Source organism: Eschrichtius robustus, chromosome 10 (assembly GCF_028021215.1).
Source record: "Eschrichtius robustus isolate mEscRob2 chromosome 10, mEscRob2.pri, whole genome shotgun sequence".
Lineage (NCBI taxonomy): Eukaryota > Metazoa > Chordata > Mammalia > Artiodactyla > Eschrichtiidae > Eschrichtius > Eschrichtius robustus.
The window spans coordinates 20,017,479-20,033,012 of NC_090833.1; the positions used below are offsets into that span (position 1 = coordinate 20,017,479).

Consider the following 15,534-nt stretch of genomic DNA (forward strand, 5'->3'; position numbering starts at 1 on the left):
GGTTGTGGCTTGCGGGCTCTAGTGCACAGGCTCAGTAGTTGTGGTGCAAGGACTTAGCTGCTCCATGGTATGTGGGATCTTCCCAGACCAGGGCTCGAACCCGTGTCCCCTGCATTGGCAGGCAGATTCTCAACCACTGCGCCACCAGGGAAGCCCCTATCTATTTATTTTTATTGAGCATCCTCATCTCTTAAATTGGTATAATAATATTACCAACCTTGTGCCTATAATGAGGACTCAATGAGTTAATATATATAAAGCACTTAGAACAGTGTCTGGCACATGGTAAAAGTATAACAGATATAGGTTGTATTTATTACTATCATTATTTTTGTAATATTCTCAGATCGTTTAGGTGCCAATCCTTCAGAATAAAACAGTAGTTCTTGAAGTGATGAAGACATGAAAACTTGGGGCCAAAACTGGCCCCGGGCTGTCCTTTTTCCTGGATGAAGATCTGAGAATCTTGATTGCTTTGGACTCTCTGATGTCCCAGGGACTGCAGCTTCATCCCGGGAAGCCACCCAGAGGCGTAGATCCATGTCCCTGTGCACAGAGGGCCAGGGCAAAGAGCACGTCATGATAAAGCTGATCCAGTCTCTCAAGTGGGGAAAATGAAGCCCGGGGAGTCAGAAAGCACCGCCCCACCATGGACACACGGAAAGCAAGGACCAAAATCTCTTCTCCCACTGGTGTGCTGGAGCCGGCTCATGCCTACTCTGACTGGCTCAGGAGAGCAGCTGGTTAAATTTTCAGGAGGTTTGTGAGCTGCTGTCAAGCCCTTATTAAGAATTAGATTGCATAAACTTAAAATTTTAAAAGCAAATTATATTAAAAACAAAGTAACAAACACTCAAAACTCATCTCTTTCTAGTTATCTTAGTGCACTTTATCTGTGTTCTTGAAATTACTTACATCTGTTGTAAGTGGAGGGTGGACATACTATATAATGATGTGTTACCGAGCATCTCTGCTTAACTCGACATTCAGTGACATACACTGGCAGCTTGAAATTGGCCAGGGTGGGAGTACTTACACTTCTGAAATTGGCCAATGTAATAAATCAGGGCGTTTTCCCCCAGAGATCTTGTTATTTATTAGCTCACCACTGAGGTCTCCTGCTTGGGCTGGTAGTCTGGACACTGCAGAAGTAGGGAGAGTCCTCCTCTTCCCCTAGATCTGCAGTCTCCTCTCCCAGCACAATCCCAGATCTTACTCAGTCTTGGGGCATCACTTGGTGCTGTGACCTTCTCTGCCTTCTTGAAATTTCCTTCTTCTGCAGCATCACCTATTCCAACTACACTCCGCTCCTTGCAGTTTCCTAAAAACAATACACATTTCTCCCCCACTCCTCTGGTGCTTTACATATGGAGTTCCTCCTTTAGAGGGATGTTCTTTCTCTCCTTTTCTAGATTCTTATCCTGCAAAATTTGGAAGGTATCTCCTTTTCCTGGAAAATTTTCTTAAGGGCCCTCCCCCACCCCAGTGCAGGCTGGATATAGTGGGTTGCTGGCAAATAGTTAACAATCGGCTCTCCAGAAAGGGAGGGGAAAACCCGGATTCTTAGCATCTGCCAGATTCTGAGTGCAGGGTTGGGAAGGAATGCGCAAACCGATATGAGTTCATTCCAGCACGTCGCTGGCTGGATCACCTGCCTGCCTTTTCTGTCCCACAGCAGCCCTCCGACATCCCCCATAATACAGTGCTGAGCCAAGCCATATTACAGCCTGAGGCAAAAGGAAAAATCAGTCATTTTGATCCTGTCTTCATTTAAAAGTTTTATCTTTTGTTCATCATGATTTTTCTGCATTCATTTTGATTTTTAAAAATATTACAGGGAATTCACTGGTGGTCCAGTGGTTAGGACTCGGTGATTTCACTGCCGTGGCCTGGGTTCAATCCCTGGCTGGGGAACTAAGATCCCGTAAGCCTCACGGCAAGGCCAAAAAAAATAAATAAATAAAATAAAATATTACAGTAAAATATTATCTGTCTTGATGACTGAGTTTTTTGGCATTGCATTAAATTTTGTTCCTCAGATAACTGCTTTACTCACCTCACCCTAGTTCCATCCCTGACATGATAGCCCATATCACACCATTATAATCACAGTTGAAACAGCTGTCTCCCTACCAGCTTATAAACCTAGGGGACAGGAATTTATTTCTGTGTTCCTTGGCACACAGTAGGTGCTCAATAATTATTTTTCAGCGAGGGAGTGGATGAACAGATGGATAAAACAACAACCCCTCAGTTCCCTTGCCCACAAAATAAGACACGCTGATGAAAGACATCCTCTGTTCTTAACTGGGGGCAGGTTTGGAGCTTTTGAGTTTCAGCTCCTCCAACTCAAAAAAGATTAACCCTGTCCTTGACCCGGGTGAGCCAGCCCCTGCGCTGGGTATTTTCACTAGGACCAATCAGCAGACACCTCCCACCTGAGGCAGCGATGGAAGGAATTTGAATTTGGAAAGTGGAGCCTGTACGAAAACCAAGGGCAGGATATCACAGAAAGACAGGAGTCCCTTGGATCTAGGAAAGACTTTCTATCAGTTTGTATCACCTACCTCAAGAGGTAGCAGAGTTCCCATCTCTGGTTGGGTCCCAGGAGACTGCCATTTGGCAGGATCAACAGAAATGCTAGATACTTCAGGATGGCTTCCAGCTCAGTTTGATGGGTTATCTGCCATCTGAGGGTACAAGGACTTGTTCCTGTGCCTGGTCCCTTCTTCACCATGACGACCACCCAAAAAGAGGTCTTCTGGAGATACCCCATCATTGGCTTCTCAGGCATCTCACTGGACTCCAGTTGGGGTGGGAGTTAAAGGGCTTTATTTCTACAAAATTGGCCATGGCTTCTGTTTCTTAAGCACTTGTTATGTGCTGGGCCCACTGCACAGAGCTTTGCACACATTAGCTCACTGATTGCTCACAAAACCCTCAGAGGTAGGAATTATTCTACCCATTTTACAGATGGGAAACAGAGAGGCTGGCAACTTGCCCAAGGTCACATAGCTAGTAACTGATAGAACTGAAATTCTAATCTAGGAACCATCTGATTCTAGAGTCCATGATCTGAACCACATCTATGCAAAGAAAAGGAATTTCTAAGACAGACCCCTTTTGAGTACTGGTGCCCATGAAAGTAAAAAAGTGGAGGTAGAAATGGGCAGGTGCAGCCATTTTTGTCCTTAACTCTGACCTGGCCTTGTCACCTGCTTTGGACATGCTTCCTGCTCTCCCAGCCCACCCAGCACAGAAGCCCCTTTCCTCCCACCATTCCATTCACCTCTCCACCAGTCTTCAAAGAGGAGTTGCATGTTCCCAAAGGGGGATTCTTCAGCTCCAAGACACTTGTAAAAATCCACATTTCAAGGGGGCGGGGGAGAGGGAGGCGTAAACAAGCAGTGAGCATCTGTTCCGTGCTAGGCTCTACATACATGCTATCAATCCTTACCACAGGACTCGGGGCAGGTGCTCATCCCATCTCCATTTAAAAGCCTGCATTGGCCAATATCGTAGTCACTAGACACATGTGGCTATTTAAATTTAAATTCCGTAAAATTAAAAAATAAAATAAAAGTTAAGTTTCTTATTCATGCTAGCCACATTTCAAATGTTCAATAGGCAAGTGCTCCAATCAAAAGACACAGAGTGGCAGATTGGATAAAAAAAAACAAGAATCTACGATATGCTGCCTACAAGGGACTCACTTCAGGGCGAAAGACACACATAGATTGAAAGTGAGGGGATGGAAAAAGATATTTCATGCAAATGGAAATGACAAGAAAGTGGGGGTAGCAATACTCATATCAGACAAAATAGACTTTAAAACAAAGTCTGTAAAGAAAGACAAAGAAGGACACTATATAATGATGACGGGATCAATTCAAGAAGAGAATATTACACTCATTAACACGTATGCCCCCAATATAAGAGCACCTAAATAGGTAAAACAAATACTAACAGACCTAAAGGGAAAAATTGACAGTAATGCAAGGGTTCAAAAGCCATATGCAGCTAGTGGCTACTGTATTGGACAGTGCAGACATAGAATATTTCCATCCTTGGAGTAAGTTCTATTGGACAGCACAGTATGGAGGAAGAATGGGACTCTGAGAACGACTTGATTGGAACCACACAGAGAGTTGTAAACAGAAGTGGGATGGGACCCATATTTCTCGCTTCCAAAGCCTTTACTCCCAGAGCCTGGAATATATTTGCCACCGCCTGGCCCCAGAACAAGGAGGATTGTTTGCCTAGGATGGTAGGTCGACTTGGGAAACCAAATAAGAGATCAGAAGACTGCGGGTGAATACCAAAGTGAAGAAAAGGAGCCAGCTGTTCTTGAGGGTTATTTTTATCCTGCCCAGATATCCTGGGGAGCTGCTCCCCTCCCCTTAAAGCTATTTTTATCTCAAGAGCTGGAATCAGAATGCTGTCTCCCTTGGATAGATGGAAGGAGCCACTGACACATCATAATTCTAGCAATGGGACCCCCCGTTTGCTTGACAATTTCCAAGGTGGGTTCGTATCCATTCTCTGGTGCCATTCTCGAGAGTGCAAGCCCCAAATTACAGATGGGGAAACTGAGGCTTGGATGGGTGCCGTGAGCTGTTTCAACAGCTCACATGTGGCAGAGCTGGGATTTAATGTCAGGCTGAGTCTGGGGTGGACTTCACACCCAAATGGAAAAAAAGCCTGAAATTGTTCCTGAACTCCACCTCACCCCTTTCTGGATGAGTGGGCAAGTTGCTTGATAGCTTTGAACTTCTTTTCTCTGGTCCATGACACAGGGAATTCTAATCTTTTCCTTGCCTCCTCCACAGTCTTGCTGGGAGTCTGGCCAATGGGAAAGCTTTTGGTAAATTGGAAAACACCCAATGCCCAGAAAAGATTTATAATAATAATAATTATTATTATTATTATTATTATCGTTATTATTGTCATCATCATAAGCTGTGAAATCTACCACTCTATGGAGCCTCCATCCCTTCCCCCTCTTTGGGCCTCAGTTTCCCTGCTTGAAATCTGAGCAGTTTGGCCCAGAGGATCTCCAGGGGGCCTTCCTTCCAGCTCTGGCTTGCCATTTCTATGACCCATTCATTCAGTCAACAAGTGTTTATTGAGTTCGAGCAGTCTGACACGGTGGGGAAATGAAGGGCCAGAAGGCTCTCTGTCCAGGCTGTTGCAGCCACATACGCAAATTTCCTTGTGTTTTCAAAAGGCAAATTATGGGAAACATGTTATTCACTATAACACATTCACCCCATCTCTCAGGAAAAAAAAAAAAATCCCTCCAGCCCCACCAAGAACTAAGCTAACAGAAGACAGAAACCCACCCTTGTTCCTCTGGGCAACTTGCCAGAAGCTGAAAAGGGGAAACTGTATGCAGCATGTGTCTGTGGAGCTCCTGCAGACCCCATAAACAACCTGTGTTTGTCTCAGCTCCCTGCATCCTGAGAGGTCAGCCACAGCCAAGGAAAAAAACAGCCTTGTTCTGTGCCCGGCCGTCCCCAGAGAGAGGAAAATTGTCCATAAATATTTTTATCTTCATGGTCACCAAGGGAGCTGAGAGGAAGGCTTTGATTCTCCAAACCCCTGGACCACTCCCTTCCTCTGGGGACCCCCTGGTCAAAGCTGACCTGGGCGTCCCATCTCCCACCCCCAAATTATAGGCTGCTGCCCATGTCGCCTGCCCCCAGGAGGTGGTGGGATTAGAGGCGGGACCACACTGTACACCGTGGCCAGCCTCAGGACTGTTGGAATTGCCTCTCCCAGCCAGCTGGTTTCCTGCCGGGAGCTGGGTGGGCAATGTAAAGAAAAGGAGGACCCAGAGGTGGTGCTGGGTTGGGGGGAGGGTCCCATCTGGATCTAGAGTTGCCTCGCTCATCAGAGCCCATGTAGAGGAGGTCCTGAGAGGCAGTTCTGATCTGAGAAGTGGTTTACAGCAAAACAGATCCTTGGAGTCCAAAGGACTTTCTAGATCCAGAGAAAGAATGGATAATGGTGCAATTTCAGATTCTGAGATAGCCACTGACACAGACATTCTGGGTCAGGAATTCCAACCCAGAACTCCTAGAACCATCCCACACGGAAACCTCCTGTGTCCCGTCCTGCCTTGCTGTCACCTCCTTGCCTATCTGAAGAAGACTGCTACCTTCTAGAACTTTCTAGAAGGGAACGCTGCACTGGGGAGTATATCAGACATGAGAACCTCCAAGGGTCATCCAAGTGCGAGGTTCTGTGGTTCCTAGATCACTTGAGCCATAAAATTTCATGCCCAAAGTGTTAGACTTCTCATGCCTTTTGATGCCAGGGCTCTGAGGCTCTAAAATCCTGGAATCCTACTTGGCACTGCCTTTTGGCTTCTATGATTCCATGCTTCTGAGGCTAAGATTTCTGTGATCCTTCAACTCTGTGACCTACTTTAGCGCAGACAAGGACCTCACACAAGGGGGCATTCAGTCCCAGCAGGGATTATGCGCAAAGGCAACCTGTGTGGCTGCCTGACCACTCCTCCTTCTGTGATGGGCAGCATTCCTGGCCCCGAGGCTTCCAGAGCCTGGCCTGCCTTCTGACCTTCTCCTAGCCATCTCCCCACTTGGCCCCGACGTAATCCCACCCAGCCCCACCCAGCCCACATCACCAGGTGTAGACAAGGATGCCGCTGTGGCAGCCAATGCCCTGGTCTCCTCCATCAGCATCCATTCACACAGGACAGAGAGAAAGAGAGGCAGTAACTATGTCTCCTCAGGCAGTGTGTTCCCCAGTGACTCAGCAACCAGAGGAGGTGGGCTTGTCCCTGGACCCAGTCATAGCTTGTTTCATCTATATCTGGGTGATTCAGAGACTCTGTCAGCCTCAAAATATGTCCTTCCGTGGCCTACCCTTGTTGGAAACCCCACCTGTAGGAGATGCTCCTTTAGACAGAGGTCTCTGGATAGACTGTGTTAGCTGGAGGGGAGAGAGGGATCCTTCATTCTTCTTTCATTGTCTAACTCATTTATTCAACATGCACAAAGGCTAAATCTCAGTCCACAACACAGGGTACAAGAAATATGGCCTTCCTCTATTTTCTTTGAATAAACTAAATTCCAACTTTGAGTCCGTGCATCACCGTGCTGGCAGGAAATTCAGTGTTGGTCATTACTGAGGCTCCTTTACATCCCCCTATCCTGGTTCGGGTCATGCAAAGGTCCTGGGGTCTTATGCAGAGTAATATGTTTTGGGAGATCTCTCTGTTCTTCTGCTCCCATCTGTGGCCACTGAGGTGCACACTGTCTGTGCCAGATGTCCCTTTACGTCCAGTGACCTGGTGGCAGGTTCTGGACGTAGGAAGCTAAGAAACCAATGTGTTGCATCCAGTCTTCCTAGGGACACCGAGGAGCATCCCCTCTGAGGCTTTATCTGTTTCCCACCAACCCGAGGACCCACCAATGCCAACTTTCTCCTCCTCCTCGCCTCTTCCCTTCCCCTCTGGGACCCTTATCTCCTCTCTGAGCTCACACAAGACTTTACATCAAGCAGCCCCAGCGTTCGGCTCTCCCAAAACTCCAGCCACCAGAGCATCTTGAGGGCTGACCAGCTGCTTGAACCGGGGATGAAGGAAGAAGCACACAGATCACAGCACCAATTACTACCTCACAAGCTCACCGTCCCAAGCACACTTATTTGCACTTTACCTTGGAAGATTTATTGGAGCAGCTGGCTGGCTCCTTGCTAACAAAGATAAGAGCAGAACCCCAGAGGAATGGGTCACGGCACGGGTATGGTTTGTGGGGTTGGCAAGGAGGTGAGGTCTTGGAAATTAAAGCTCAGTTGGAGTGGCTATGTTGAGAGGGAGGGGTTTGGAAAGGGGGTGGGGTATTTGGGAGAGGCCTGATTGGCTCAATGCTTCCCTGGCCCTGCCTGCAGCCCTGGGAAGGGTCTTGAGAGCTGCTAGGGAGAGAGAACAGCCACACGTTATGAGGAGGCCTCTGGCAGCTGTGCAAAAAGCACCGGGCTTGGAGTCCCAGAGCCCTGACTTCTGGCCTTGAACCTGCCAAATTCACTATGAGACCTTGAACAAGTCTGTCCACCAATCCCCCAAAGCCCTCCACCCACCTCCTCCAGGCCTTGGTTCTCGATCTGAAAATACAAGCATTGGGCTTCCCCTCCTATAGAGCCAGGTCCTGATTCCCTGGTGCTGATGACCACATACCTCCAACTGGGCGTCTAGCATCATCCTTGTCTTTGTTCTCCTTTGAACCCCTCCCACCATCTTGAACAGAGCTGGCCAAAGGCTGCTGTCTGCGTGGATTCTGGCCTGGAATCACAGCTCAAGGACGGCTGGGGATGGGGTGGGACACAAGCCAATCAGAAGTGGTTGCATCTCTATATGTACCATGGAATATTATTCAGTCATAAAAAAGAAGGAAATCCTGCCATTTGCGACAACGTGGATAAACCCTGAAGGCATTAGGGTAAGTGAAATAAGTTAGACAGAGAAAGACAAATACTGTATGATCTCACATTTATCTGGAATCTTAAAAACCAAACTCATAGAAAGAAAAAAAGGAAGAAAGAAGAAAAAAGAGAAAAAGAAACAGAAGAAAGGAGAAAAAAACCAAAGAAAAGAAAAGAGAAAACCCAATGGAGAAGTGATGCAGGCACCCCTAGTCCTCAGCCCCAGCCATGGGCAGGGACAGGAGAGAAAGAGGCAGAGAGACAGAGATAGAGGCAGGAAAAGACAAAAAGAGACAGAATTCAGAGAGGCAGACAGAAAGGAAACTGGAAACATAAAGAGAGGTGGAGAGAGAGAAGACAGAGCCATGTACAAGAAGAGAGAGGACAGAAAAAAAGCAAGACAGATGGCACCGGGAGAAATATATGTCTTAAATGGAGGAGAGAGACTTCCCTGGTGGCCCAGTGATTAAGACTCCAAGCTCCCAATGCAGGGGGCACGGGTTCAATCACGGGTCAGGAAACTAAGATCCTGCATGATGCATGGCATGGCCCCCCCAAAAAAAGGAGGAAAGAAACATCACAGGAAGAGAGCAAGAGAGGAGTCAGAGATTCTGAGATACAGGCAGAGAAACTGAAGAAGAAATGGGCCAAGGAGAGAGAGGAGAACACACACGTGCACACACATGGTCACACACAGTCACACAGCACACACACCGTCACACACACCAAGGACAGGCCAGGAGAGGAGCTGGAAGACACAGGCTCAGCCTCTAGCCAGGAGGGCCCTTCCCACTCAGCCAGACCCCTGATGACCCCCAGAAGCCCCTCAGAAGCCCCCAGATGCTGCAGCCTGGTGAGTTCAGATGACGTCACTACAGGCTGCTCCCTTTGCCTGCTGGGCACCCAGCCCAAGTAACGCGAGTCAGTGGCCTCCTTGAGATGCTGGTACCAAAGCCCGCCGGTGCCCGTCGTGCCGTCCGCACTGCAGAACCCACATCCTCACTCCTTCCCTTCCCTGTCCCGCTCCCCCTGGCAGCCCTCCCTCCCTTCCAGGTTTTATCACTAAACCACACATCTGGTCTCTCTGTCTCAGGCTTTGTTTCTAGGGAACCTTGCCAAAGACACTCACCTCTCAGCTTCAATTCTTTCTGAAAATAGGGATAATCAGACTCACTCCACAGAGCTGTTCTGATAATGAAATGAAAGGCAATACACAAATCACTTGATATGGGGCCTGCCTGGCACTGAGTCAGCCCTTAATAAATGCTCGTCATCACCACCACCATCATCATCATCACCAGCACAGAGGGCTGTGGGTAAGTGGGGAGACTGAGGCCAGGCAGGTCCTTCCTCTCTCCAGTGCTCTGTTTCTAGCACAACTGGCTCCCGTGAGCTTCGTGCCCATCTAGCCAACTCCCTGGAGGTCCCAGGGATACTGCAAACTCAATTTGTCCAAAACTGCCCTGTCACTTCCTCCTCATACCCCAGCTTGCTTCCCCTCCAGTGTGCCCCTCCCCTCCTCCTGCCCCCAAGGAGGATAGATACTTTGTCATTTATTGATGTTTCTAATGACAAGAACAGAGCCTGGAATAGAGGTGACACTCCATACATGTTTGCTGAATGAATGAGTGAATGAATGAATGAGTGAGTGAGTGAGTGAAGGGGAAACATCAACAAGGAAAGACATAACTTGCCTAAGAACACACCAAGCATGGGAAAATAAACCCAGAGCTGGGGTTCCTGCTCTCACAGCCCCCTACAGGTTAAGCCAGCAGCAGGAGCTGCTGGGGACCAGCCCGGGGCTCTCTCTGCCCCCATCCCAGGCCCTTTGAGTCTCTGAGAGCAGCCAATGTCCAGCCAATGTCCAGGGATGCTCACGGGCTCTCCTAGGAAGCTGGCGACGGGCCGTGGGGAGCTTCCGGCCACTTCTGAGTTGTCTGCGCAGGCGCTGTGCACACAGGCGGGCTCCCTGCAGGAGGGAGGTGCCTCCTTCTGTCCTGGGGCAGAGGGCTGCTGAACCTCGCCTCACTGGCTTCCAGGGCCGCAGGACCCTGGGCCACGGCCCACTGCCCAGATGGGAAGACAGAGGCACAGTGGGCTCACCCAAGGTCTGAAGTCAGAAATTACAGTCACCGCTGGAGCTATTTATTCAGCCCTTTCTCTACTCCAGGCACTGGGCTGGGTGCTCTGGCCACGGGATCAACTCCTAGGCATAGAGCTTATTACCGCCACTTGAAACACAGGGGCAAGGTAGCCTAGAAAGGCCGAGCAATTCACTCAAGGTCACGCAGACTCAAGGTCGGGCCGGAACACTGTGGAATCCTGGTTGGTCCCAGAGTCAGCTGTGACACAGCCCCTGATCCCTACGGATTTGTCCCTTGCCCTGGGTGCCTGGGCACAGGTACCCAGCTGATGCTGGGTACACAGGCGCTCCGTTCCACGGCCCTCAAAGCCCCTTTCATGGGCCTGCTCCACACCCCACTGGGGAAGCCAGACAAAACCGCTAGTGTTGGCATTATTTTTCTATTTCCAGATGGATCTGTTTTCTGGCTCCATCCAGGGCCTCCCATCACTGCGTGGGGGCTGGAGACCCAGCGCCAGGTTAATATTAGGAGGCAGCAGGAAAAAAAGGCAACCCGATGCAGCTCCTTACAGAGTTCTGGGCTGTTCCACCAGGGCAGCCTTGGGGGAATATTCCTGGGGCATTTAAGGGGGCCTGGCAGCCAGGTGGGCCGCAAGGAAAAAAGAATACTCCTTTTTTTTTTTTTTTTTTAATTTTTCAAGGAAGCTCTTCAGTGTTCCACTTGGGGCTGGGGCCCACCATGGAGTTCCCAGGTGACCTGTGGAGCTGAGTTGGACTCTCCACACACTGAACTGAAGATGGTATTTTAAAATTCAACCAGGCAGTCATTCATTTAACCAACATTTACTGAGTAACTACTACTGTCAGGTGACGCACAAAGGTATCTACTCTGGTGGAGCCCACAGCCCACTAGGGAGATGGCATTAGTCAGATCATTGCACATGTGAAGGGGCCCTTACCACTGGGATAAAGTGCTGTGGAAAAGAAGGCCCATATACAGAGGATGTCAGACTTTGGCTTTTTTTCAAACCACCCAGTCTAAATGCCTGATTTTTCAAAAGAAGAAAAAGAGGCCCAGAGAGGGATAGAGACTCCTGGGTACCCAGAAAGGGTACCAGGGTCCAGAGCTGTACTCCCTCCAACTTTGGCTGGGTCATGGCAGAACGACATGGACAATGATAGAATCCTGGCAGCCTTGCCCTTGATCTTGGGGGGAATATGTAAAGAAGATCAGGATATGGGGAACTTACTGACCACCATTGATGAAAGCCAAGTGTGTGAGAAAGTTGTCTCCAAAGCTCCTTAAATCTGTCTGTTAATGGAAAAGTGACTCAGTTACTGTTCCCAAAAAATCCAGTCCAGCCCAAGGCGGGACATGTTTCATCCTCTTCTTGGCCTCCAACACCCAGGAACAAAATCAACAGATTTCTATGTTGTATGTTTGGTTGGGGCATAGGTGGGAATGGGGACAGGGGAGAGACGGGAGGTCCTATGAGGCCCAGGAGAAGTATCAGGGGAGTTTGACCTGAAGCAGAGTCATCTCAGTGGGCGGACAGCCACTTGAAGGGCTGTCCTGTACAACAGTCCATGTGGTCTGGGTGGCCTTGGGGAAAGCTCCAGAGGGAGATTTCACCCCACCCGGAAAAGGAACTTGAGTTTCAAACAACGTACGGATAAAAATGGGGGGTGGTAATCAGCCAGGCCTGGCGGGGGTGAGGGGCAGCACAAGCAGAAATCAATGACTCTTTGGCAGGGGCTTGAGGGGAAACTTCTGGCCCGGTTGGGAGATTGGATCAGAATCCAGGGCCAAAGGAGGTCTACAGATGTTGTCACACTCAGGATCCTGGCAGGAGGCAGCACACACTGCTAAAGGGGTCAACTGTGACAGCATTCAACGCTCCAGGCAAAAAGACTAGCTGATAACTAGTGACACTACTGTTAGTGACAGTGATTAAAAAAAAAAAATTAGAATGGAACTTCTCCGTGGAAATATTCAAAGCAAGGCATCCACAGAGGACTGGGCAGGGTTGTGGGAATCAGCCGGGGCTGGTGAAGACCCAGGGGCAGTGAGAAGCTCTTGCCATCCCAGCCTAAGGGGCAAGGGGAGGGAACGGGTTAGGGGAGTCGGGCAGGAGGTGCAGCCTTAGGAAAGCAGCCATGGCAAAGCTACAGTAGCGCAGGGCAGAGAGGGTGCAAATACCCCAGCCTCTCTCCCCTCCTGCCCTCCGATAGCGGTGTCCCCACAAACCAAACCCATTCAGAAGTTAGGGGACAAGGGAGCCAAGGTGAGGCTGTGCAGCATGTAGAGGTGAGCCTCCTGGGGCACAGGGCAGGGCAAGGAAGGGCAGGGAGTGGATGGAGGACCAGAGAGGGGGAGGAAATAACAAGACGAGACATGTTTTGATTGGTTGTTCATGTGTCCATCTTTAACAAAAATGCCTTGGGTGGTAGGGCAATTTCCAGTTGGCCACAGGCCTCAGCACTCCCAACTGCCTTACAGTTCAACAGGCCCAGTTTACATACGTTCCCAGCTGGCCCTTGTAGGCAATTGAGTCTGTGAGCCCCGGGAAGAGGAACTCAGAGGTGCCCTCCAAACTCCCTCTGACTTCACAATTCTCGAGGAGGAAGGAGTTAGATGGAGAAGAGAGGGTCACTTGTTCAACATGTACTGAGCCCCGCCGCTGTGCTGGGACCCAGCTGGGGTTCTGGGAAACCAGTGTTTGTCAAGACAGACTGGTTTTTAACCTCAGGGATCTTACAGTCTGATGGGGGTAACATGAATTTGTTGAACAAGTATCTGGTAGGCATGGTTGGGTGTTGGGGACATAGCAACAAGTATTAATTCCCCTGCTCTTATGTTCCAGTTAGGGGAGACAGAAAATAGATCAGGAAACCCATGAACATATAAGCTAGTTTTATAAGTACTGAGAAAAAAACCAAAGCAGGCTAAGTGGTTTGAATATGATGAGACCAATGAGGCTTGTTAAAGTTACCCATTGCTGTGTAAAAGACAATCGCAAGCTCGGTGGTTCACACAACAACCGTTTCTATGCTCACGGATTCTGTGGGTCAGGAATTTGGGCCGAGCACAGCGGGGAGGGCTTGCCTCAGCTCCTTGAGGTCTGGGGCCTCGGCTGGGAAGACTCAGATGGCCGTGGGGGGGGTGTGAGCAGGTGAGGGCTGGACTCATCTGGAAGCATCTCCATTCATGCGTGTGGTAGGCACAAGAGTGCCTGTCGCCCCCAACCAAAGATGTGCACGTCCTAATGCCTGGAGCCAGTGAGTATGCTACCTTATGTGGTAAAAAGGCTCTGAAGATGTGATTAAATTCAGGATTTTGAAGTGGTTAGAGTATCCTTGGTTACTCAGACAGGGCCAACGGAATAGTGAGAGTCTTTATAAGGGAAAGAGGGAGGCAGGAAAGTCAGAGAAAGACATGTGACAAGGGAAGCAGGGGACATAGTCAGAGAGGTTAGAAGATGCTACTCTGTTAGTTTTGAAGGTGGAAGAAGGGGCCATGAGCCAAGGAATGCAGGCAGCCTCTAGAAGCTGAAAAAAGGCAAGGATTTCCCCCAGAGCCTCCAGAAGGAATGCAGCCCAGCCAGCAGGTTGATTTTAGCCCAGTGAGATCCATTTGAGACTTGACCTCCAGAAGTGTTAAGAGAACAAATTTGCATTATCCTAAGCCACTGAGTTGGCGGTAATTTGAAAACACAGTAGCAATTAGAAGCTAATATAACATGTCTGGTGCCTTGGCTTTAGGTAACTAAAAAGCGGGCTCAGCCAGGACAGCTGACCAGATCACCCCCATATGACCTCTCCATGTGGCTTGGCTTTCCTCACAGCATGGCGGCCTCAGAGCGGTTGGACTTCCCATGGTGGTTCAAAGCTCTAAGAACAAGCGTTCCAGCAAAAAGGCAGAAGCTCCATGGCCTTTCACAGCCTAGCCTCTGAAGTCCCATTGTGTCACTTCCACCGTACACTATGGGTCAAAGCAGTCACAAGGCCACCCAGAATCAAAGAGACGGGACAGAGACCCCACCTCTTGCTAGGAAGAGGGTCAGGAAATTTGCAGCCATGTTTTTAAAATCACCACAAGCCTAGTTTAGATAGGGTGGTCAGGGAAGGCCCCTCTGAGGAGGTGACATTTGAAGAGAGCTTGGATGAGGTGAGGGAGCTAAACAGGGGCAGAGAGTTCCAAGGAGAGGAAACAGAGGCACCAAAGCCCAGAGGTGAGAATGGGGCAGGGAAATAACCGGGCCATTCCGGTCCGTGTGACAAGCGATCAGTAGGGGCTCAAGGGGCTGTGGGAACCCAGCCGAGGGCCCTGGAACCAGTCTGAGAAGGTTCTAGAAGGAAGGGATATGTGAGCCGAGGGCTGATGATTGGGGCTGAGACGGCCCACGTTGGAGGACTTGGCAACCCCTCTTACATGCTCCCCACCCCACTTTGCAGAGGACTGAGGACTGGTCCAGGCTCCTCTCACTCCGGCCCCCCAGGGACCCCCACAGGCACAAGCAGACCTTGGTAAAGGCGTCTGCTTCCTGGGCCTTGAGTCTTCTCTTTCTGTGCCCCCTGTTGCCCATCCCTTTCCTCCCAGACACCCTTCCACAGGATCCACTAGATGAAGTCTTACCTCATTAACCCAGGGCTGGACAAGTGCACTTTCTCATGAAGGTAAACAGAGCCGGTGGGACACAGAGGGAGGCTGTGTGTCACAGGCAGGGAGCCTGCCTCCCAACGGATACCTCCCACGCCTGTCCCCCGCCCACCTTTCAGGGCCCAATCAAAGCTTTCTTCTCTTTGCAGCTGCAGCCAGGGAGGTGGGAGGAGGCCAAGGTCCAGCCAGTGAGAATGGAGCAGAAAACATTTCTCTGGTCTCCGGGGTCAGCACAGGAATCCCAGCCCCAGCACAGGACTTGGCATGTAGAAGATGCTCAATAAATATTCCTTGAATAAAGGAAAGAAAGAAAGACAGAGAGAGAGGGAGAGGGAGAGAAAAG

The 15,534-nt window shown here is 49.6% G+C and overlaps 1 long non-coding RNA gene across 2 annotated transcripts; it reads right to left on the reverse strand.

Annotated features, from left to right (window-relative positions):
* Positions 1 to 223: 223 nt before the first annotated feature.
* On the reverse strand, positions 224 to 15,264 carry LOC137770596 (uncharacterized). Of its 2 annotated transcripts, XR_011075196.1 has the most exons (5): positions 15,168 to 15,231; positions 11,786 to 11,843; positions 8,204 to 8,331; positions 2,568 to 2,690; positions 224 to 546 (listed from the first exon to the last, which is right to left on the reverse strand). It is a non-coding gene; the product is annotated as an uncharacterized lncRNA (long non-coding RNA). The 2 variants fall into 2 exon arrangements; XR_011075195.1 differs by lacking the exon at positions 11,786 to 11,843 and having other exon boundaries at positions 15,168 to 15,264.
* Positions 15,265 to 15,534: the final 270 nt, after the last annotated feature.